Below are 24,863 nucleotides of genomic sequence, written 5' to 3'. Positions count from 1 at the left end.
AGGCACTCTCATATATATAATCTCTTAGTCAAGATCTTATTTCAATGCCTGGAAACATTCAGACTAAACAAAATGGTACTACTGTAATTTCTTAAAATACACAAATTATTCACATAAAACTTTTGAAATGTTGATACTATCAGATTTTCAAAAGCAATGTTAGTTATAAACACAAAGCAACAATTAAAATATCAAAGAACTTTCATATACTTATGAGGCCATAGTTAGCAGCAAACTAGTCAAACAAAACAAACATTTTTACACTTGAATGTTTAACTCTGCCTCATAAAAGCACAGATAATTGAGATATCTTTTGTTCAAGTATTTTATTTCTAACATAAATACATTTTCTAATATTTTATAAACAAATGAAAATGCCAAAAATGCTATTTGCCACAGTCATAAACCATAAAATAAAAAACAACCAACTGAATTATCCACATCCCCACTAATACAATGTCACTTTTAGATATTGTCTATATACCTTATTCTAATTCAATTATGCAGATTAGGGTAAACTGATTTATGAGTTGTTTTCATCTTTAAAATTAGTTTCTGTATACTGCCCCCCCCTTTTCCAGCAAATCCAGTGTTAAAGTGAAAATTGATGCAATGTACTATTTCAGGGGCCTAAAGCAATCTGTAGCCTTAATATCCAAAGTTTCAATTTCAATTTCTGCCTACATAAAAAAAAGACTCAAATAGCCAAAAATCACATACTTAGCAGGAAGGAAAATGTATATAGATGATTATTTAACTTTAACTGAATTATTTATGCTTTTCCCCCAAGCTATAGGCACTCTTTAGACAGGCACTGAAGATACACAATTAGAGTTTAGATTTCTTCAGGCATGTAATTACATGAAAAATAAATAATTTTCATGTTGAATTGGCTCTTAAGTATATTCAGGGAGGGGAATCCCATGAATGTTGTGTTCTTTAAGAAAACAGTATATACAATGAACTGCTATTTATTCAATAAAATCTTGAAACCTAAAGAAGATTTTTTCTAAAGACAAAATGCAGATATGCATGCCCATCACTGTTCATATAGTGAAGGATGGAATGGTAGAGACTGTTTCAATCTCCTGTGAGTGCACAGTTGTAACTAATTTGAATGGAAAAAAACAAAACAAAGAACTCAACACAACCATTTAAAGGAAAAAAAAATAACTGTACCAGTTTGAAGGTGTTATATACCCCAGGAGAATCCAAGATATTTTAATCCAATATATGGGGTAGAACTCATTGAGTAGATTGCTTCCATGGAGATGTAACCCACCCAATTCTGGATGGGATATTTTTATTAGCTTTCCATGGAGATGTGGCTCCCACCCATTCAAGGCAGGTCTTAATTGGATCACTGGAGTACTTAAGAGAGCTCAGAGTCCAGACAAATCAAGACCTTGGAGATGCAGACAGAAAGATGTTTGGAGATACTAAGCTAAGACAGAAGCCCAGTTTGCCCTGGAGAAGCTAAGAGAGATTCCCATGCTTAGAGAGAAAAGCCTAAAGAACCAAGCAGAGAGCCGAAAGATGCTAAGACAGAAGCTCAGACACATTTTGGAGAAAAATATTTTGAAACCAGAATCCAGGAGCAAAAGGCCAGCAGATGCTGGCCATGTCCCTTCACAGCAGACAGAAGTGTTCCAGTTGCCATTGGCCTTTCTTCAGTGAAGGTTATACTCTTCTGGTGCCTTAGTCTGGACACTTTTATGTCCTTAGAACTGTAAATTGTAGCCTAGTAAATCCCCTTTATAGAAGCCAATCCATTTCTGGTATATTGCATTCCAGAATTTTAGCAAACTGAAATAAGAACCAATCAAGAAAAATGTTGAAGAACAACAGTATCTCCTCTTAAAAAGGAGAAACATATTATCCAACACAAAAATGAGAACTACAGATTTGAAAAGCACTCATTTGTCTTTGTCTTAAAATACCAACAAATAATAGTGGAAGGAGTCAAGACCATTTAGAACTGAGTCAGTGAGAAAGGAACAGAGTACAATGATTTCACCTCCTGGAGGAAATGAATGAAATGAAATTTCACAAGTCTTAATGTCTGTAATAAAATATGTTAATGTACATACTCTGGTTTCTCTTCAGATTGTATAAATACTTTGCCCTTTTTAAATATTTCTGTGGAGAGAATTCTGAGTTTATACACAATTTTGAGGCCCTGTGTCAATAGGGCTAATAATAAAGTACAAAGGTAGATGGTTCTGAAGAAAATATGTTAATGTAAAAAACTCAATGCACAGTTATTAAAAATACAAAGTCTGGGTTTTTTCTCTTAAGGTTTATATAGTACCAAACCTCTGTGTAAGGCATTTACTTCTACAAGCCTGTTATGCTTAGCAGCACATTCTATATACAAGTACATACAACATACATACATACATACTATATACATACATAAAGATACACTGGTATCTTACCAGGAGAAATATGTCTCATCTCAAACTAATGATATGTGTTTCACCCACACTTATATACATCTTATTTCCATCAAAATCACAGCCATCCATATTACCAAATCATGACTACATTTTCAAATCATAACTGCAGCTTAAGTCATTCCCCTGAACATTTTAGCTCAGTTCATTATTGGACAGAATGCCTGATGTGCAAAATGCTGTATCAATAAATACTTATAATAAGCAACTAAATGAATTCTAAAAAGAAGGAAAATCTGAAGAAATGTTTAAGATAGAATACAAACTTGATGGGACAACTTACATAGATTTATACAGTTTAGAGCAATACAAGCTGTTTTTTAGGCTGATTTACTAACATTATATTTGGAGGACATTAGACAATCACTTATACAAGCCCTTTATTAAATCTACATCAAAATTTGGTACTTTGAAGAGAGTACTGGCTTGGAGACAACTGATTTTAAGATACACCTATAATAATCCAACATTTAAAACTTCATATACCTCAGAATTCCATAAAGAAAAAAATAAAACAAAAACAAAACAATGGGCATGAGCAATGACAACCTGGGATATTTAAACCCAAGAAAATTGAAAAATCCATCCACAAAAAGTGCACACATTGTTCTTAGCAGCATTACTTATAATAGTCAAAAGTGGAAGTTACTAAATACCCATCAACTAATGAATGGATAAATAAAATGTGGTTTAGCCATATAAGGGAATATTTTCCTGGTATTAGAAGGAATGAAGTTCCAGTACATGTTACAGCATAGATGAACCATGAAAACATAATGCTAAATGAAAATCCAACACAAAACCACATGTTACATGATTCCCCTCATAAGAAATGTCCAGAAAAGACAAATTCATAGACACATAAAGTAAATAAGCAGTTGTCAGGGGCCAAGGAGGTGAGAAGAGGTATGGGTTTGTTTTGGGGGAGTGATGAAAATGTTCTAAACTAAGAAGGGTGATAGTTGTACAACACTGTGAATATAAAAACTACTGAATTGTACAGTTGGAAAGTTTGAATTTCATGGTATATGGATATTTCAATAAATCAGCCTCTATTACATGGTGCCATTTATCTGCCCTCCAATCTGTATATTCCAGAAATGCCTGGAATAATCTTAACTTGATATTAAAATGGTTATTTCTGGGTGGTGGGATTTATGGTGATTTACTTTGTTATTTTTACTTTTTAGCATTTTCCGAATTAATGATGAGCATGTGCCTATGTAAAAAAATTGAGAATCACATTCTTTACAAAACAGGTAAGAGATTTAAATAACTCTTCACTACAGAAGTTACATGGATGGGCAACAAGCCCATGAGAAGATGCTCAGCATTATCAGTCACCAGAGAAAAGGAAACTACAACCCCAATGAGATGGCACTGCATATTAATATGACTTAAGCTAACAATTCTAAGTGGTTCTGAGGATGTGAAGCAGCTGGGATGTGTGTGCACTGCAGTCAGGAATGTAAAATGGGACAGACTATTGAAAACAGTGTGAGAGATTGTTATAAACCTAAACATGCACTTATGATACAACCCAGCAATCCCACTACCATGTATTTAATAAGAAAAATGAAATTCATTCACATCAAACCTGTACATATGTGCTTATAGCACATTTATTCATAATGGCCCAAAACTGGAGATGAGTCAAATGTCAATAACTGGCAAGCAGATAAACTGTGGCACATCTATGCATTTGGCACCACTCAGTAATAAAAATAGACTATTGACAAACTCAACAACCTGAATGAGGCTCAAATGCACTCCTCTAGGTGAGAGAAGCCAGGCAAAAAATAATACATACTATTATTCTGTTTACATGGCATTCTGGAAAGGCATCAGTCTTTTCCTAGCATTTATTATAAAAACCCTCCAATTGCGTCTGATTGCCCACAGATTAAATTCAAACTCCTCAGCCTGAATGCAATGTCCTCCATAACTGACCCCCAATTTACTTTACAACTTTATCCCTACTTATCTCTGATTCTCTGTCCAGTCAAAGCAGCTTGCTCCTTTTTCTTTGGAACATACTCAATGTTTGCTTAAATCCAGGTAAAAATGTTCTTCAACCATCTCCACATATCCAAATTCTTTCCATCCTTTAAAAGCTAAGGACCATCTCCTCCAGACCATCCCAGTTCAACTGGGTTCCCTTGCTCTGGGTTCATAAAAGCTTGGTACTCCATTTATACAGACATTAACACATACATGCTGGAAAATCCAATGGTGTGTGATCTTGTTTCACTCTAAGATTTCAGTTTAACTATATCACATAGAGATTTCTGGTCTGTCCATCTATTCTATAAACTTCCATGGGCAGAAATGGTCTTCATATCTTCATATTCCTCAGAGTAGTATTTAAAGTATGGCAATGAGTATTTACATTATAATGACAATCTATTCATAATAGGCCTTTAAAATTACCTCCCATACACCATTTTCAAGAAGCTGCTGGGAGTTGTCCTCCACAAAATTCATTGTGTAATTCAAGAAAGAGGAAGGCATGAGAAGCACAATTATACCAGCTCCAGCATAGGGAGAAGTAGACAGCTCTCATGCAAAGGGAGAAAGGCAGCCCCAGAGAAGAGTCAGGGAATCAAATCAGAGATCAGTTGATCCCACCATGCCAGACTGTGCCTTCTTGTTTTGACTAGAAAAAACTACTGAAGGATGCAGACACAATGATGAAATAAACTAAAACCACAACAAAACTAAAAAACCTCAAAGCATTATATCTGGAAATCAGGAATCCAAATGAGTAGAAAAACACACAGAACACCCAGGAGGGGCTGTGCAACAGGTCTAGAAACCATGTCCCCAAGAAAAACATGAGCAGTGATGGATGGCTTACTACACCAAACCTGACAGAAAGCTGTACTTTTGGGCCACTGGGAAGGTAAGAAAAACAGCATATGTGCAAAGAAAACCAAGCAAAACAATTAATAATAATCCACTGGTATTCTGAGGTCAAACAAAGAAATAGGAAACAAAATTACAGTGAACCTCACTTCTTGGTGGTTAATGATGCTTGGGTGAGAAATAATTATGTCAACACTGAATATCTGTTTATCTAAAAATATAATGCTGAGGGAGGAAAGGAGTGGAAGATTGGACACAAAAGCTCTATCCTCATTTAACAAAATAAGATTTCAACACTTTTGAATATTGATGAACTTTGTTCATTTTATTTAGAAAATGGAAATGTAAAACAACCAAGAGGAGACCCCAGCTTCCAGAGGAAGGGGAATTGTGGCCAATGGGGAGAAAGACACCACATTTTTCCCCATCAGGCACTCCTTTACTTGAGAAAAGTTTTTATTTATTATTTTTTTGTACAATGATAGCATTGTGCTTAGTTTGCTAACTTTAGCAGGGAATTAAAAATAACTGAGGTTTGAAGAAGGGGAACTGAACTGGCAATTATATTTAAAGAGTTTTTTATACTTAATTTCAAATGTACTACACTATCTCCTCATAGGATGATATGGGAAAATTTAGAATCATAATTTTGTAAACTGGAGGGTAACACACAGAGCATTAAGATTCTCCTTCAACCTTATTTTATAAATAAGAAAATCCAAGCCAGAAGTGAGACAGCCATGGGTCATACAGTTAATTAATGTCATTCATGCATTCTTTCAATTTATTTGAACATCACAGTCAGCCTACTTAAGGATGTGGAGTACCTTAACAGGAAAAAAGACCTTTCCCAGCCCTATAAGGATTTACATACCAAGAGTGGAGAACAGACATCTGCCCACATAGCTATAATACCAACTGCTATAATGTTAAGATCCACTAGAAAGTATATGGTATCTTAAAGGGTCTTAAGAAATACTGATATTCAGAGACAGGAGCTAAAACTTCAGAAAGGCCAAATTTAGAATTGAATAATAGAGGCTGGGGAGGCTGGGAGAGAATCAAAAATGTCTTTGAGCAGGAGGTAGATCTGGCTTCATTTGCAGCCTCATCAAGGTAAACAACAGAGCTGGAGAGTTAGGCTGGGGTCACGTGGTAAGTCTAGAGCACCCTACAAAGAAAGCTTGACTTCAGTAGATAAGAAATTAGGATCCATGGCATCCTTACCATCCCAATCCATGGCAGTGTGAAGCTCCAGTCAGTGAAACAGTCCTGCTGTGTTCCCCAGGTGAAGTCTGTTGCAACCACACCTGCTAAGACCTTGGCATTTCCAATGCCTCCAAACATGAGCTCTGATTGGCTGCCAGGTCCTGGTCCCATGGCTGGGTGTGGGTCAGGTGCATGTGCATTTGCTCTAGCAGTGGTCTGGTGCCACAGATGCAAGGCTGGACCGCAAAGACGAACGTCTCTGGAGACCCTTCTCGGAGCCCCACAATGCTCCCTCCCCCAGCTTAGCATCATCTCCAGCCACCCATCCCCATGCTCTTCTAGGCCTATGCCCTGCAGTTGATCACACATTCTGAGGTTTTCAGACCAGGTAAGATTCTGGAGAAGAGATTTGTTGGTGAGGTAAGAAACAAAATGAACAAAGAACAGTCTGGAGAGAAGGGACTCAGGGGAGGGGAGCCACCACTTCCAGGGTGACAAAAATGGGGTAAAGAGCAGCAGACTTCCAGGCTGGTCAAGGGTGGGTGTCCCCTCTGGAGGAAGGAGGGGGACTCCAGGGTCAACCCTTGCCTTTTGCAGGCGAGCTCAGCACACCCCCCAGAGCAATCCCTGCACCCCGAATCTGAAAGAGGAAAGTGGATACCAGAACAGTAGGCTGTGGAGGTGGGCTTTGGTCTCACCTCTCCCCATCCCAGAGCCCACAATTTGGTTTACCTGTCTCTCTTCCTCATCTCACAATTCATGTGGCTCCTTCATGAAGGCTCAGTTGGGACCCAGTGTCAATGAACCTCCCACTTGCCAGGTTGGTGGTCATCAGTGATGGTCCTTGCAGCCGACACCTTGGTGAAGCTGTGGGTGCATTCTGGGCCTGGAGCTAATGAGATCTCTTGTCTGTTAGTTCTTTGTTGCCAAAAGGCAGAGGGCCTTGGAGGCAGATATGAGGGTGGTACAGGCCACCACCAGGACATGGAGAACTTCCTCAAGTGGATCCAGAAAGCAGAAACCGTGCTGAACTTGCTGTCAGAGGCCTCTCAGTGGGAGGACACCTTCCAGGGGGCACCTAGGCCAGGGAGCTTAGGAGCAGGTGCAGGTGAGTGGGAGAGCACAAGGAACACCTTCACCTGGGCCACACCAGGACTTGTCCACCTGCAGACTCATGGCTGTTAAAATAGAAGCTGTGGTTGTCACCTTTCTTTGTTGTGAAATACATGCTCCCCAGAGACTGGAAAGTTGCTAGTAATAGTATTTATAAATACTTTCATTTAGTATTGGAGGCAGAAGACCCTGCTTTATGGCAGTAATACTTGTTGATTAGACTTATGGGCTCATAGTTATTCTGTTGTCTGTAATTTTCAGCCCTATTCCAAATCAGCCTATTGAGGGCATTTTCCCTTAATAGAAGTTGTTTCTTCCTCTTTTATGAGAAATACTTAAAAACTGAAAAAGACCCTGTGGCTTGGTTTACAACTAAGTATTCAAAGTTATTCATTTTATGTCTTTAACTTGATAACTGATTATATGGGCATTCTGAGGTTCAAATTTTTCTTCTACATGAAATGTGGTAATACAAAATCTTTTCTCTAAAAGAATTTATGTGGACCCCTATGAAGCATGACAGAAGCTTCCCTCTGTCCCCCAGTGCCCTCAAAGCCCCTTTCTCTGTGCGGAATGAGGCATTATGCAGTCATGTGGACCCTCTTGCTTGAAACTTGGCTCAAGGCCCTTCTTGCTTGAGAAGTCTCCTGCCTGCTGTGGCTGTACTGCTCCTTGCTCCTTAGACCATGTCAGTCTCATGCGGTTTGACAGTGACCCTTTCTGTATGCTGGTAGCAGGCATTCCCTCCACTCCCACTGATCATGCACTTCTCCAAAGATGGCCAGATCTGACTCCAGCTGTTGCCTACACAGTGCCCTGGTGCAGTCCTGAAAACACACCACCAGCCACCCTGATGCTACCATCTTTCATATTTGTCTTTATTCTTTCGTATGTGTTAAGGTGAGTACAAGTTGATCAAGACTCAAGTCTTAAACCCTGGGCCTGTCCAGGTCTTTATTTGGGAAAGACATACAAGCTCAGTGGAAGTGATGTTTGAGTCATGATGGGGTTCTGCAAAAGCCTCTCAGAGTTGCACCATTTTAATTTGCTTCTCTCTTGTCTTCCTAGTTGTTCCTTGAAGCAGCTGCTGAATAATTGGACATAATCACATTTGAAGTAGCTCTTTCAGGATACATGCCATTCTTTTTTAATGTTTTATATAATTATGTTTTATACCTCATCACAGGTAGCATTTTTACTTTGCCAGATAAACTGAATTTCCCCCCTTTTATCTGGTGAAAAAATGACAGAAACTCTAATATTTGAAACATAGGGCTGTTCCTTATTTACTGAAAATGAGATGTCATAACCTGGTAAATAACCAAGAGTCTTGTTGGGGTTGGAAACATTTTTATTTATAACATGTAGTTTGTGCTCTTGATTGATCTCCCTGCTCCTTCAATTAAATCACAATTAACAAATACTTATTGAGTGCTTCTAGCAGGCATCCCACCAGCTACCTTGTTCTTGCTGCCGGCTGGTACAGAGCTGCAGCCTGGCTGGCAGAGAAATGAGTGTGTGAGGGAATCAGAGGCCCTAGTGTGGGGTTTGTTTTTGGGAACCCCCAATCACACCACACACAGAGAGAGAAGAGAGAGAGAGAGAGAGAAAGACAAGAGAGAGAGAGAGAGAGGAGAGAAGCCCTACAAGTGAGAAGCCTCTCTAAAGGCTCCAGGCACTTGTGGAGCCAGTGCCTTCTCTCCTACAGGCCAAACCCTAGACCAGGGAAGTTAGCATCTGCTCAGGTGAGCTTGGTCAGGTCAGGAAGGCAGTGAGGATGGTGCTCTTCTCACTAGTTCTCCTAGTATTATTTACATGGAGGAAAATCCTTTGGGAGGCTATAAGGGATGAAGATGCTCTGGAGTGGTGGGGGAATTTTTGAAATATCTATATAACTGCTTGTTGATCTGTACAATGAAATTCACCTTTCTGTATATATATTTACAATAATGGAAATAACTGAAATTGTGGAACTGTAACCATAACATTCGTTTGAAATTTGCTCTCTAGCTACTTGCTAAATCATACTTTGAAAGTTCACTTTATGTAACATTTAAATTCACAATAAAAAATGCATTGGAAAAGTAAAAAAAAAAAAAACTGGAAATGACTGACAAGCCTTTCAATAGGTGCATGGATAAGCAATCTGAAGAGCACTATACAATGGAGTGTTAAACAGAGATCAAAAGATATGAGCTATCCAGGCAGGACAAACATGGAGGAATCTAAATGCAAACTGCCAAGTGAAAGAACAGTCTAGAGTACCTAGGTACTAATACAAATGAATGACATTCTGGAAGAGGCATACCATAGAATCAGTAAAAGTACAGTGGTCATCATGGTTTCAGGGGAGGGAAAAAAGAATTCGTGGAGTGCTTGGCATTTTTAAATGAGTGAAACTATTCTGTCAATATGATAATGAACACATGTCCTTAGGCATCTGTCAAAACCCATAGAACTATACAGCACAAAGAGTAGACTCTAGTGTAAACTATGGCCTTCATTTGATAAAATGCATCAGTATTGGTTCAACTGTAAAAAATGTACCACACTAATGCAAATGTTAATAAAAAGAGAAATGTGTGCACAGGCTATAGAAAGGGATACCAGAACTAACTGCATTTTCTGCACAATTTTTCCATAAACTTTAAAGTGGTCTGAAAAATAAATAAAAACTGAGAATATGGGTGATTGGTATATCAGGTACTATCCAACATGTAGTGTAGAAATTAGAAAAGGAAAATATTTTAGCAGTGTATGCTTAGCAATTGCAGAAATTATTTTAAGAGACAATGACATATTAAGATGGCTTCTCACCTCCAAGATTTTGAAATTGACTAGAAAGCTTTCCCCATAGATATGATTTTAATATTCCAATCATACCTTTAATTCAAGAATAAAATTCTACAAAAAAATATGTATATACTGTTGTGTTTCCTGTCTTAAAGATTTTGAGTTATTGCTTTATGATTGATTAATTCATGTGTGCTGTGATTTGAAATGAGATCCCATTAGGCTTTATTTCAATATAAATTGTTTATCATAAAAGTCTGATATTGGTTTGTGGCACAGTGCCTTGGGAATTTAAAGATATTTCCTTTTAAATGCAAGAAACTTTCAATAAATTAGTGTTTGTCATCAATTTGATACCAAACATTAATAATTACTATGTCATTATAATCAAAAATACATAAAGCTTTGAATACAATTATGTAGCATAAAAGTTAAGGTTGTTCACTCTATGATGGCACCTAAAACTATTACTAGGGCTGAAAGCAGAAGACTGATTTAATGTCATCTAATTATTCTGAGGGTAACTGCCTGGTTGCAGGGAACATTCTGTACTAAAAAAATGCCTCCACATATGGCCATGTGTGTGAGTCTATGTGTGGATTTATGAAAGAGAGAGATACACACAGACACAAGTTGAATTGCTTTAATGAATAAGTGCTTCAGACTTCCGTCTAGTAAACTTCCCATTCTGATTTCTTTGTTTAAAACTGAACCACAGGTACAATTCCTTTTTTGTGAAATGTCAAAACAGGTTCACATTTTTTAAATGTAATGCCTTTTTTAATAGTAAAATGCATTAAATTAGAAGTGCCCACATATAACGATACTTAAGGTCAAGATTATCTGTAGTGAATATTATTTGCTTATTCTATATGTTTAATTGTGTCTCCCTCAATCCCTGCCATTTTAATCAACAGAGGGAATAAAAGCTTCAGTGAAATTGCCAAAAATATATAAAAAATAAATAAAGGGCAGAGTTATTGCTGCATGGTGAGGGCAGAAGCCAGATGAGCACTATGAGTACCAACTGTTTGGCAAGAACACGGTGCACGTGGTCACCTCCCTGAGGGTTTTGATCCCTGACATCTAAGAGAAAGAGGTCCATTTCATGATTCCACTGTGAGAAATCCTGGCAAGTCCCTGGACCAGGGACAGAGGGGCAGATCTGCTGTTGATCTGAAATTGAACATTCTACTTTTGCTGATGCAGAACACCAGATGATGCCTTTCAGTAAGGGCAAGAAAAAAGGGAAGGTTGTATTCCTTATCTTTAAAGATTCACCTCACTAAATGTAAGATGATAGAGATGTTCCCCACCCTGTGAGTGGCAGGTCATGGGTACTGGGGCTGGCCAGAAAGAATGGGGAGGCAGGAGATGGCCACCTCAGATTGCCCTGGCAGCAGCACTCAATGCACATGGCAGGCCTGGAATGCTTTGGCCATTCTCTAGGCTGACTCTCCAGGGAGCCAGAATCCTAACTCCTTCTTTTGAACCCAAAGCCAGAGCCTTAGGCATCATGACACCTCCTGGGCTCTCATTCAGCATGGCCCTACTGGATAAGTGGCCCTCAGCATTGCTGTGGGGAGCCTGGGGCCTCAGGATGCCCCTGCCTGCACCTTCAGCCATAGCAGCCCAACTCTGGGGAAAGGGGCCAGGGCCCAGACCTAACAATATCCAGGCAAATTTATTTTTTTAAAAATGCTTTAAAATAAATTTTCCATCAGGGTTTCTGGCAGAAAGTCTGTGTAGAGGAGGCCATCTCATAACAGCCCTGTCTGGTGGGTTCTGTTTTACCATCTCTAATAGGAGAGGATCTGTCTTGTTGTAACATCCCCAATTTTATTTTATATAACAATGATAGCTACTAAAAGATGCTTTAAAAACATTAGCTGATAAGCCAACTTGGCAGATGAAATCAATTCCCTCCCCTCTATGTGGGATCAGACACCCAGAGGAGTGAATCTCCCTGGCAACATGGACTATGACTCCTAGGGAGGAATGTAGACCTGGCATCATGGGATGGAGAACATCTTCTTGACCAAAAGGGGGAAATGAAAAGAAATGAAATAAGCTTCAGTGGCAGAGAGATTTCAAAAGGAGCCAAGAGTTCACTCCGGTGGGCACTCTTATGCACAATATAGACAACCCTTTTTAGGTTCTAATGAATTGGGGTAGCTGGCAGAAGATACCTGAAACTATCAAACTACAACCCAGAATCCATGAATCTTGAAAACGATTGTATAAATATGTAGCTTATGAGGGGTGACAATGGGATTGGGAAAGCCATAAGGACCACATTCCCTTTGTCTAGTTTATGGATGGATGAATAGAAAAATGGGGGAAGGAAGAACAAACAAACAGGCACCTAGTGTTCTTTTTTACTTTAATTGCTCTTTTTCACTTTAATTATTATTCCTGTTATTTGTGTGTGTGTGGTAATGAAGGTGTCAGGGATTGATTTTGGTGATGAATGCACAACTGTGTAATGGTACTGTGAATAATCAAATGTATGATTTGTTTTGTATGACTGCACGGTATGTGAATATATCTCAAAAAATGAATATTAAAAAAAAATTAGCTGAGCCACATGAAAAATCAGGCATATACAAGTACAGAAAATCCAAAGAAGTTTCAAAACAAAAAAAAATAAATTTTACATCCTGAGGGCATACAACTTAATTTCTACCAAAATCACACTTTTCCCAAAGGGCTATCAGAATATTGACAAAAGCAGCAGAACAAGTAGCTATGATTAGACAGAAAAGTCTGAATTGTTTAAAACAAGATAAACTTATCAGTCTTAAAATTTGTGCATCTATTTTTAATGATGACTGAAGGAGTGGAAAGAGAGTAAGATGATTTATTCATACTCTGAAAAGAAAACTTCCAGGGGAGCTAAAACAAATTTACAGCCCAGGTTATGGAATCAAAGTGACATGGCAATTAAGTTATTAATAGTAGCACATAGTGATCATTTTCACACCAAGTTCATGCTCAGCATAAGAAAATCCTGTTTTCAGAATTACATGTAACCCTAGTTTATCAACACATAGGTCCCACATGGGCATGGAAAGAGCAGATGCAGAACCAGCCCATCTCAATTCCTCAGTCCAGTAGCCAATAGCCTTGAGTCTGTAGCTAAGTTCTCCATGTAAGCATTTTTGGTATAAAATATTCCCTGCAACCAGGCATTTACCCTCAGAATAATCACATTACATTATCATAAGTCTTGTTTTCAGCCCAAGTAATAGTTTTAGATGCCATCATAGAGTGAACACCTTAACTTCTATGCTACATAATTATATTCAAAGCTTTATATATTTTTCTTTATAATGAAATGGTAATTATATATGTTTGGTATCAAACTGATGACAAACACTATTTTGCTGGAAAAGTCTTGCATTTAAAAGGAAAAAATCTTTAAAATGCCAAGGCACTGGGCCACAAACCAGTATCAGACTTTTATGAAAAACAATTTATATTAAAAATAACAATAAAGGGATCTCATTTCAAATCACAGTTTGAATTAACCTATCAGAAAACAGTAACTCAAAATCTTCAAGACAGGAAATGAAAGTTATATATATATATATACACACATTTTAATTTTTCATAGTTGAAGTTCTTTATATTTACAAAAATGAAATCAGGAAATACTGAAAGCAAGAGGACTATTCTTTTTTTCTTTCTCTTCCTTTTTTGTAAATAACCAAATTTTAGTAACTTGAATAGAAATATTCTAAGTTTTCTTTTGTAGGATTCTATTCTTGAATTAAAGGTATGTGTGATGGTTAGGTTCATGTGTCAACTTGGCCAGGTAATAGTACCCAGCTGTCTGGTCAAGTATACACTGGCCTAACAATTGCTGTGAGGACATTTGAGGCTGGTTAATAAACCAACAGGCTGGTTTATTAAATCATCAGTCAATTGACTGCAGCTGTGACTGATGACTCACCAAAGGGTATGCCTTCCACAATGAGAGAATGCATTTGGCTGGATTTAATCCAATTAATCAGTTGAAGACTTATAAGCAAGACAGATAGAGGATGTTCACTTCTTCTTCAGCTGCCCAGTGAAGCATTTCCTGAGGAGTTCATCAAAGTTGCTGGTTCATTTCCTGAGGAGTTCATCAAAAAGGTTCATCGAAGATCCCGGTTCATTTCCTGAGGAGTTCGTTGAAGTTGCTGGTTTGTTTCCTGAGGAGTTCATCAGACATCTTCCTCAGAGTTGACAGTTTATTGACTGCTCTACAGAATTTGGACTCATGCATACCCACAGTTACATGAGTCACTTTACAATTTGATAGTCAGAGACACCTCTCATTGATTCTGTTTCCCTAGAGAACCCTAACTAATACAACTTGGTACCGGGAGTGGTTCTTGAGAAATAGAATCTTAAAATAGGCTTTTACAATTTGTTTTCTACTCTGATTAGATTCAGAGGCACTAATGACTCTATTTCCAATAATCAAGAGGGCACTGACAGTCTGTGGCATGAGTTGTCAAAGGAAATATGCAAAATAGCACCATTTGATTCTCCTAATCATACTCTAGTATGAAGCAGGGCTCTGGGTGACAGTGTTTTTGTCACCTTCACGGAGTTTTCCAGTATTAAGAGGTATAATGATGTTGGCTGGCTGCTCTTAGATACTTTGGATAAAGTTGCAAGAGAAAGGGATGAGCTAAAGCCTTCAAATTCAAAACTTAAATGCTGTATGACAGATGTAAAGGTTTCTATGTGTGTTCTGAAAGAAAATCTTATTTTCTGTGCCCACAGACTGGAAGTTTCTGAAAACCAGATGCAGTCTCTCATTGTGCAAGTTGCAGATTTACAATGTAAACTAAAATCTCAACCTCTCAGTGTGTCTGATGTTAAAGTAAAGGCATTGATTGGAAAGGAATGGGATCTGGAAACTTGGGATGGGGACATATGGATTGATAACAATGGCAGTGAAGATATTGAAACCCTGGATTCTGCTGGGTCATTGTTAGATTTACCTGTAGAGGGCTGTCTGGGGAAACAGCTTACCCACCTCAGTCTGCCCTAAGGAGCCTGCCACCCAACCCCCACCTAATCGTGTAACCACCTCCCCCAAGGAAGCAGCCCTCACTCCTTTGTCTGGAGAGACTAATCCTGTTTTAAGAGACAAAAATGCAACAGAATGTCCTGAGGTGAATGGCTTGAGGGTTAATTCTAACTCTTTTCATAACCCACCCCCACCACCAGTTTTTGCTTCAAACCTATAACTAGGCTAAAGTCTCAACAAGCCCCAAAGGGTGAGATACAAAGTGTGACCCATGAAGAGGTACACTATACTTCAAAGGAACTGTATGAGTTGTCCAACTTATACAGACAGAAACCAGGGGAATATGTGTAGGAATGGATATTAAGAGTGTGGGATAATGGTGGAAGGAATACAAGGTTGGATCAGGCTGAATTTACTGATATGGGTCCACTAAGCAGAGATTCTGCATTCAATGTTGTAGCTTGAGGGGTTAGAAAGGGTGTTAACAGTTTGTTTGGGTGGCTGGCTGAAACATGGATCAAAAGGTGGCCAGCATTACCAGAGGTTGAAATGCCAGAACTGCCCTGGTACAATGTGGAGGAGGGGCTTCAAAGGCTTAGTGAGATTGGAATGTTAGAGTGGATTTATCATGGAAGACCTGCTCACACAGCCCTGGAATGTCCAGAGGACTCACCTTTTACCAGGACTGTAAGAAATAAATTTGTGAGACTAGCTCCATCATCCCTGAAGAGCTCTGTAGTCACCCTTCTCTGTAGGTCAGATATTACTGTAGGAACTGCTGTCACTGAGCTGGAATCCTTAAACACAATGGGGATAATTGGGTTCTGAGTTGGTAGATGCCAAGTGGCTGCAGTTAATCACCACACACAAGGTGGGCATAGCTACCATAATGGAAAACAGGCTCAAAGCAGCAATCAAAATAATATGACTTGCAGAGACTTATGGCATTGGCTAGTGGCTCATGGAGTACCAAATAGTAAAATAGATGGACAATTGACTAAATTCTTGTTTGAACTATATAAGCAGAAGAATTCCAGGTCATGTGACCAAAAGTCTCCCTTGAATTACAAAAACAGAGAGTCACGGCCCCTTAATCAATTACCAGAATTGAGACATTTAAAGATCCAGAGCCCCTTGAATGAAGGGAAGGCCAGGTACCCTTGGGGAAGGACCCTGTTACACTGCCAAAAATTTATACTGTTAATCTTCCTCCCAGCCTTCCCCAGGGGGACCTATGGCCTTTTACCAGGGTGACTGTGCATTGGGAAAAAGGAAATGATCAGATATTTTGTGGATTATTAGACACTGGTTCAGAAGTGACATTAATTCCCAGAGACCCAAAACGTCACTCTGGTCTACCAGTCAGAGTTGGGGCTTATGGAGGTCAGGTGATTGATGGAGTTTTAGCTCAGGTCCATCTCACAGTGGGTCCAGTGGGTCCCCAGACCCATTCTGTGGTTATTTCCCCAGTGCCAGAATGCAAAATTGGAATAGACATACTCAGCAACTGGCAGAATCCTCACATTGTTTCCCTGACTCCTGGAGTGAGGGCTATTATGGTGGAAAAGACCAAGTGGAAGCCACTAGAACTGCCCCTGCCTAGCAAAATAGTGAACCAGAGGCAATACTGGATTCCTGGAGAGATTGCAGAGATCAATGCCACTCTTAAGGACTTGAAGGATGCAGGGGTGGTGATTCCCACCACATCCATATTCAACTCTCCTATTTGGCCTGTGCAGAAAACAGATGGGTCTTGGAGGATGACTGTGGATTATTGTAAGCTTAACCATGTGGTGACTCCAATTGCAACTTGCTGTTCCAGATGTGGTATCATTGCTTGAGCAAATCAACACATCCCCTGGTACCTGGTATGCAGCTATTGATCTGGCAAATGCTTTTTTCTCAGTTGCTGTCAGTAAGGACCACCAAAAACAGTTTGCATTCAGCTGGCAAGGCCAGCAGTTTAAATTCACTGTGCTACTTCAGGGTTATATCAACTCTCCAGCCCTATGTCATAATATTGTCCACAGGGATCTTGATCATTTCTCCCTCCCACAAGACATCACACTGGTTCATTATATTGATGATATCATGTTGATTGGACCTAGTGAGCAAGAAGTAGCAACTACTCTAGATTTGTTGGTAAGGTATTTGTGTGGCAGAGGATGGGAGATAAATCCAACAAAAATACAGGGGCCTTCCACTTCAGTAAAATTTCTAAGTGTCCAGTGATGTGGGGCCTGTCGAGATATTCCTTCTAAGGTGAAGGATAAGCTGTTGCATCTGGCCCCTCCTACAACCAAGAAAGAGGCACAATGCTTAGTTGGCCTCTTTGGGTTTTGGCAACAACATATTCCTCATTTAGGTGTGCTACTCCAGCCCATTTACCAAGTGACCAGGAAAGCTTCTAGTTTTGAGTGGGGACTGTAACAAGATAAGGCTCTGTGACAGGTCCAGGCTGCTGTGCAAGATGCTCTGCCACTTGGACCATATGATCCAGCTGACCCAATGATGCTGGAAGTGTCAGTGGCAAATAGAAATGCTGTTTGGAGCCTTTGGCAGGCTCCTATAGGAGAATCACAATGCAGGCCCTTAGGATTTTGGAGCAAAGCTTTACCATCCTCTGCAGATAACTACTCTCCATTTGAGAAACTGCTGTTGGCCTGCTACTGGGCCTTAGTAGAGACAGAATGCTTAACCATGGGCCACCAAGATACCATGAGACCTGAGTTACCTATCATGAGCTGGGTGTTGTCTGACCCACCAAGCCATAAAGTTGGGCATACACAGCAGCACTCCATCATAAAATGGAAATGGTATATGAGATAGAGCTTGAGCAGGTCCTGAAGGTACAAGTAAGTCACATGAGGAAGTGGCCCAAATGCCCATGGCCCCCACTCCTTCTACCTTACCTTCTCTTTCCCAGACCATAGCTATGGCATCTTGGGGAGTTCCTTACAGTCAGTTGACTGAGGAAGAGAAAACTTGGGCCTGTTTTACAGATGGTTCTGCATGATATGCAGGCACCACCCAAAAGTGGACAGCTGCAGCACTGCAGCCCCTTTCTGGGATGTCCCTGAAGGACAGTGGTGAGGGGAAATCCTCCCAGTGGGCAGAACTTTGAGCAGTGCATCTGGTTGTTCACTTTGCTTAGAAGGAGAACTGGCCAGAGGTGCATTTGTATACTGATTCCTGGGCTGTTGCTAATGGTTTGGCTGGATGGTCAGGGACTTGGAATGAACATGACTGGAAGATTGGTGACAAAGAAGTCTGGGGAAGGGGTATGTGGATAGACCTTTCTGAGTGGGCAAACAACATGAAGATATTTGTGTCCCATGTGAATGCTCACCAGAAGGTGACTTCAGCAGAAGAAGATTTTAATAACCAATTGGATAAAATGACCTGTTTGGTGGATACCAATCAGCCTCTTTCCCCAGCAACCCCTGTCATTGCCCAATGGGGTCATGAACAAAGTGGTCATGGGATGGAGGTTATGCATGGGCTCAGCAACATGGACTTCCACTCAACAAGGTTTATCTGGCCACAGCCACTGCTAAACGTCCAATCTGCCAGCAGCAGAGACCCACACTCAGTCCCTGATATGGCACCATTCCCCGAGGTGATCAGCCACCTACCTGGTGGCAGATTGATTACATTGGACCACTTCCTTCATGGAAGGGACAGTGATTTGTTCTTACTGGAATAGACACATACTCCAGATATGGGTTTGCCTTCCCTGCATGACATGCTTCTGCCAAAACTACCATCCATGGACTTACAGAATGCCATATCCACCATCATGGTATTCCACACAGCATTGCTTCAGACCAAGGAACACACTTCATGGCAAATGAAGTGAGGGAATGGGCACATGCTCATAGAATTCTGTGGTCTTACCATGTTCTCCATCATCCAGAGGCAGCTGGGTTGATAGAATGGTGGAATGGCCTGTTGAAGACTCAATTATGGCATCAACTAGGTGGCAATACCTTGCAGGGCTGGGGCATTGTTCTCCAGGAGGCTGTGTATGCTCTGAATCAGCATCCACTCTATGGTGCTGTTTCTCCCATAGCTAGGATTCATGGGTCCAAGAATCAAGGGGTGGAAACAGGAGAGGCACCACTCACTATCACTCCTAGAGATCCACTAGGTAAAATTTTGCTTCCTGTCCCTGGAAGCTTAAGCTCTGCTGGTCTACAGGTCTTGGTTCCAAAAAGAGCAGTGCTTCCACCAGGAAACACACCAGTAATCCCATTGAACTGGAAGTTAAGACTGCCACCTGGCCACTTTGTGCTTCTTATGCCTCTGAATCAACAGGCAAGGAAGGGGATTACTGTACTGGCTGGGGTGATTGATCCTGACTATCAAGAGGAAATAGCACTGCAACTACACAATGGAAGTAAAGAAGAGTTTTCCTGGAATACAGGAGATCCCTTAGGGCGTCTCTTAGTACTACCATGCCCTGTGATTAAAGTCAATGGAAAACTGCAACAACCCATTTCAGGCAGGACTATGAATGGCCAAGAAACTTCAGGAATGAAGGTTTGGGTCACCCCACCAGGCAAAGAACCAATGCCAGCTGAAGTGCTTGCTGAGGGTAAAGGGAACATGGAATGGGTACTGGAAGAAGGTAGTGATAAATATGAACTATGGTCACGTGACCAGTTACAGAAATGAGGACTATGATGACATGAATATTTCCTCCTCATTTGCTTTCTTCCCTGTCTTATCCCCTTGTCATATGGCATAAACTATACTGTTCATTTTGGTGTATTTAAGCTAAAGGAAATCAATTTTAAGAGCAAATGTCACCCAAGTACTTGCACCCCATTCTGGAGAGATTTAGTGCATTTCCAGATGTATGCCGCACAGCAGAATATTGTTAGGCAAAATATATGTCTGTTATTGTTATCTACTTAGAGATAAAGTATGATTTTAGGTGATGTATATAACTGCCAAGTTGACAAGGGGTGGACTGTGATGGTTAGGTTCATGTGTCAACTTGGCCAGGTGATAGTACCCAGCTGTCTGGTCAAGAAAACACTGGCCTAACAATTGCTGTGAGGACATTTGAGGCTGGTTAATAAACCAACAGGCTGGTTTATTAAATCATCAGTCAATTGACTGCAGCTGTAACTGATGACTCACCAAAGGGTATGCTTTCCACAATGAGAGAATGCATTTGGCTGGATTTAATCCAATTAATCAGTTGAAGACTTATAAGCAAGACAGATAGAGGATGTTCACTTCTTCTTCAGCTGCCCAGTGAAGCATTTCCTGAGGAGTTTGTCAAAGTTGCTGGTTCATTTCCTGAGGAGTTCATCGAACACATTCATCGAAGATCCCGGTTCATTTCCTGAGGAGATCGTCGAAGTTGCCAGTTCGTTTCCTGAGGAGTTCATCGGACATCTTCCTCGGAGCTGACAGTTTGTTGACTGCTCTACAGAATTTGGACTCCTGCATACCCACAGTTACATGAGTCACTTTTACAATTTGATAGTCAGAGAACCTCTCATTGATTCTGTTTCCCTAGAGAACCCTAATTAATACAGTATAATTGGAATATTAATATAATATATATGGGGATAGCTTTCTAGTCAATTTCAAAATCATGTTGGTAAAAGGCAGTTTTAATATGTCATTGTTTCTTAAAATAATTCTGTATCTGCAAAAATGTACTCATAAACAGTATTCCTTTGCTAATTTCTTCACTAGATGTTAAATTGTACCTAGATGTATGAAGCAACACCTATTCCTATTACAGACCATAATCAGCCACAGAAAAGATGCATACAGGATGACATTCTGCTTTGATCTGAAGTTTAAGTTAAACTAAGTGAAACAAAAATTGAAAGAGACTAAATAATTTACATAAATAGAAGCCAGATTGATATTTTGAACCAAGGGTATGTCTGTTCAAAAATCTGTGCTACTGAAGTAAATAGTTGGCAACCACAGTGATTAGCAGTTAAAGCAATGTCAACAGAATAAGAAGTCATAAAAAATGCACTATTTTTCTGAAAGAGAGCCATAACTATATTATAAGGATTGCACTCTATGGCTTATAACAACCATTCCCAAAATTTAATTCTTTCTATCTTTTTATAAATTAAGGGAATTTCATTTGTGTTTCACAGTGTGATGACCAAAATAACTCCAAACAAAGCAAAAAAGAAACTCTCTTGCTTAAATTTAGAATATTGTTTTATGAAGCATCAAAACATTCAAAACAAATTAAATAGCTTACTTTATTTGACAGGCATATAAGCATTTCAAAATCATAATGACATACAAAATCATAATGAAATACAATTATATAAAGCATAATGTAAAAAGGAACGGAGTCGACGCCGAGTAACGCCCACCTGGGAAGCCCGGCCCCGCAGTCCTCGCCCAGCGCAGCTGCCGGCCTGCGGCCCAGTGCGCCTGTGCGGAGGCCTGCTCGGCGATGTGCGCCCTCGCCGGGCACCGGCGCTAGCGGCCAGGCCGAGTGGGGCGAAAGGCGGGGAGGCGGGGGAGTCGACACGGACATGGCTCCTGACTCCTGCGCGGAACGTGACTGACCGAGCGGCGGAGCCCGAATGGTCTCTAGCGACCGGCCCGTGTCACTGGAGGACGAGGTGGCCCATAGTACGAAGGAGATGATTGGAGGCTGTTGCGTTTGCTCAGAAGAGAGAGGCTGGGCCGAGAACCCGCTGGTGTACTGCGACAGGCACGGCTGCAGCGTCGCGGTGCATCAAGCTTGCTATGGCATTGTTCAAGTACCCACTGGACCATGGTCTTGCAGGAAATGTGAATCTCAGGAGAGAGCAGCCAGGGTGCATTCTTAAGAAGTCAGGGAAGCTCCAAAATGGAGGAGATAGCATCTGAGAGATAAGCCCTCCTGAGATAACTGTAAACTCTGGACAAACAAACACACACACAGGTGAACAACAACAACAAAAAAGATGAACAAAGGAGGCAGATTTTGTACGGGAGTTGAAACTTGGAGAAAGTGACCAACATGAGTACTCTTTGAAACATGTACTATTCACAGTATTCAAGACAATCCAAACTTACTGAACATAGAATCAGAAAAATGTGATCCAGTTTCAAAAGAAAAGCAATCAACAGAGCCCAACCCCTTGATGAGTCAAGATGTTGGAATTATCACAGAAAGGCTTGACTGCTTTTTACTTACAAAGGTAAAAAAACAATATTCATACAATGAAATAAAGAATGCAAAACATCAACAGATCAACAACAAATGTAAAAAAAAACAGAATTTAAAACAAAAAATAGAATAAACAAAAAAAATCACTGAAAGAGCTTCATAGAAGAAAGAAGGTGGCAGAAGAGAGAATTCAAGGAAACAGTATTAGACAAAAAGAAATTATCCATTTTGATAAAGAGAAAGGATTGCATAAAAATAAAAGATCCCCAAAAATCCAAAAAAAAAAAAAAAAAAAAGAAAGGAATGGAGTCTATCATTATGTGGGCATTTTCTAAATAAATGCTCCCTGTAGAAATGTATGTGTGTGTGTATATATACACGCACACATACATACACACACAGAGAGAGAATAAAACTTTTTTGAAATCAAGGGTCTGAAGCACAATATATTTTCAGGTAGGCACCAAATTATTCTAAAACTTTTTCACGTTGGTTATTTCATTAGATACTTCACTCACATCAACAAAACATGTTATCTGCTGGGAAAAAAATATTCTCCAAAACCAAAACCACAATACCATTTCAGATCCGATACACTTAAATACATCACTCCCATTGGAAGTGCTATTAGCACCATCTTTGCAAGTAGCCCAAAGCAAACATTTAAGATTTTTTTAAATTGTATGTGATGTTTATGTTTAATTCTTATAATGAATTGTTTTCTTATGAAGACAGCATTGTGCTTTATGTGAGAATGGACACCTCAAAATAATCACCATGAAGCATCTAAGACATACAGGAGAATAAAATATGATGGTCCATAATATTAACTTCCCAATGTTGGAATTATAAATGTTTAGAGCAGCCCAGACTAGAAGACAAGCCCCAAACCATTATTAGAAGAATGAAATAGGATATAGTCCAACATATTTCCTTAAAGTTTTTTCTCAATTCTCAGCCTGAATTATGAGGACTGATCTTCGGTTCAGTCCAGCCAGCAGAAATTGTGCAATATTCCATTGTATTTATTGTAGAGACCATGTACATTCTAGAAGGTTCTTTTAGTGCTACAATGTTTTTCTTTTTGTCCCAGGAATTTGAGGGCTGCAAATTCCACAAAATCATCAATAAGAACAGGCCATGCTACTTCTTCATAATTAGACATGTCATCTGAAATCATTGTACTGAAGTCTAAAAGAAGATTCCAAGTACAGTATCTTTCCATATTGATAGTTTATGATGTTTCAACAAAAATTTTTTCCATAAGTCTAAGAATTTAAATCTTTCATTAAAACACTAAATTTGGCCATTTCTCAATCTAATTATTTTTGTCCTGGATTCTTTGCAAATTAAAACTGAGCTGGTAAAATCCTCAAATCTTCCTGGTATTTTTCTTCTTGTTCAATCTTGGGTATTGGGCAATTTGGTTTTTCTATGCTGCCACATTCTAATTCTGTCATGCTGTCCATGAACTTCTATTGGGAGTAGTCAAGTTGTGCTACTTCTCTAAACTTCCATGCAGTGATCAATACACTAATGCTGGTGGGATTAAATCCCTGTCATCACAGAATGGCTGTCTACAATTGATTCTAATTTTCTTTTCATCTTGGGTTTCTTTGTATCTACTGTACAGTTGTTCTAACTTCTTTCTGTCCAATTATTCTGTTACACTCTCTCATCTCTGTTGCTACATCTAGCTTCCAGTCATTTTGGGATAGACAACTTATTGCTATTTTTTCACTGGATTGTGTGAAGATCATAAACTGATGAACTTCCCACTTCTGCAATGATTTCAACTTGTTCAAGTTGGTGTCCCTGAGCCTTTCCTTTCTTCCTCTGTGTTACAGTATGCTAATGCTGCTAGAACACAAAACACCACAGAAGGACTGGCTTTTATAAAAGGGGGTTTATTTGGTTACACAGTTACAGTCTTAAGGCCATAAAGTGTCCAAGGTAACACATCAGCAATCAGGTACTTTCACTGGAGGATGGCCAATGGTGTCCAGAAAACCTCTGTTAGCTGGGAAGGCATGTGGCTAGTGTCTGCTCCAAAGTTCTGGTTTCAAAATTGCTTTCTCCCAGGATGTTCCTCTCCAGGCTGCAGTTCCTCAAAAATGTCACTCTTAGTTGCACTTGGGATATTTGTCCTCTCTCAGCTTCTCTGGAGCAACAGTCTGCTTTCAACAGCCTTCTTCAAACTGTCTCTCATCTGCAGCTCCTGTGCTTTCTTCAAAGTGTCCCTCTTGGC

The 24,863-nt window shown here is 39.7% G+C and overlaps 2 pseudogenes; one reads left to right on the top strand and one right to left on the bottom strand.

Moving 5' to 3' along the window:
- Positions 1-2,086: 2,086 nt before the first annotated feature.
- LOC119520141 lies at positions 2,087-2,195 on the top strand (annotated as a pseudogene).
- A 21,487-nt stretch (positions 2,196-23,682) lies between these two features.
- LOC119520064 lies at positions 23,683-24,414 on the bottom strand (annotated as a pseudogene).
- Between the last annotated feature and the right edge of the window lie 449 nt (positions 24,415-24,863).

This window comes from Choloepus didactylus, chromosome 24, assembly GCF_015220235.1.
Source record: "Choloepus didactylus isolate mChoDid1 chromosome 24, mChoDid1.pri, whole genome shotgun sequence".
Lineage (NCBI taxonomy): Eukaryota > Metazoa > Chordata > Mammalia > Pilosa > Megalonychidae > Choloepus > Choloepus didactylus.
The sequence above is the reverse complement of the archived record's forward strand: the minus strand, read 5'-3'. Positions and strand labels throughout refer to the sequence as shown.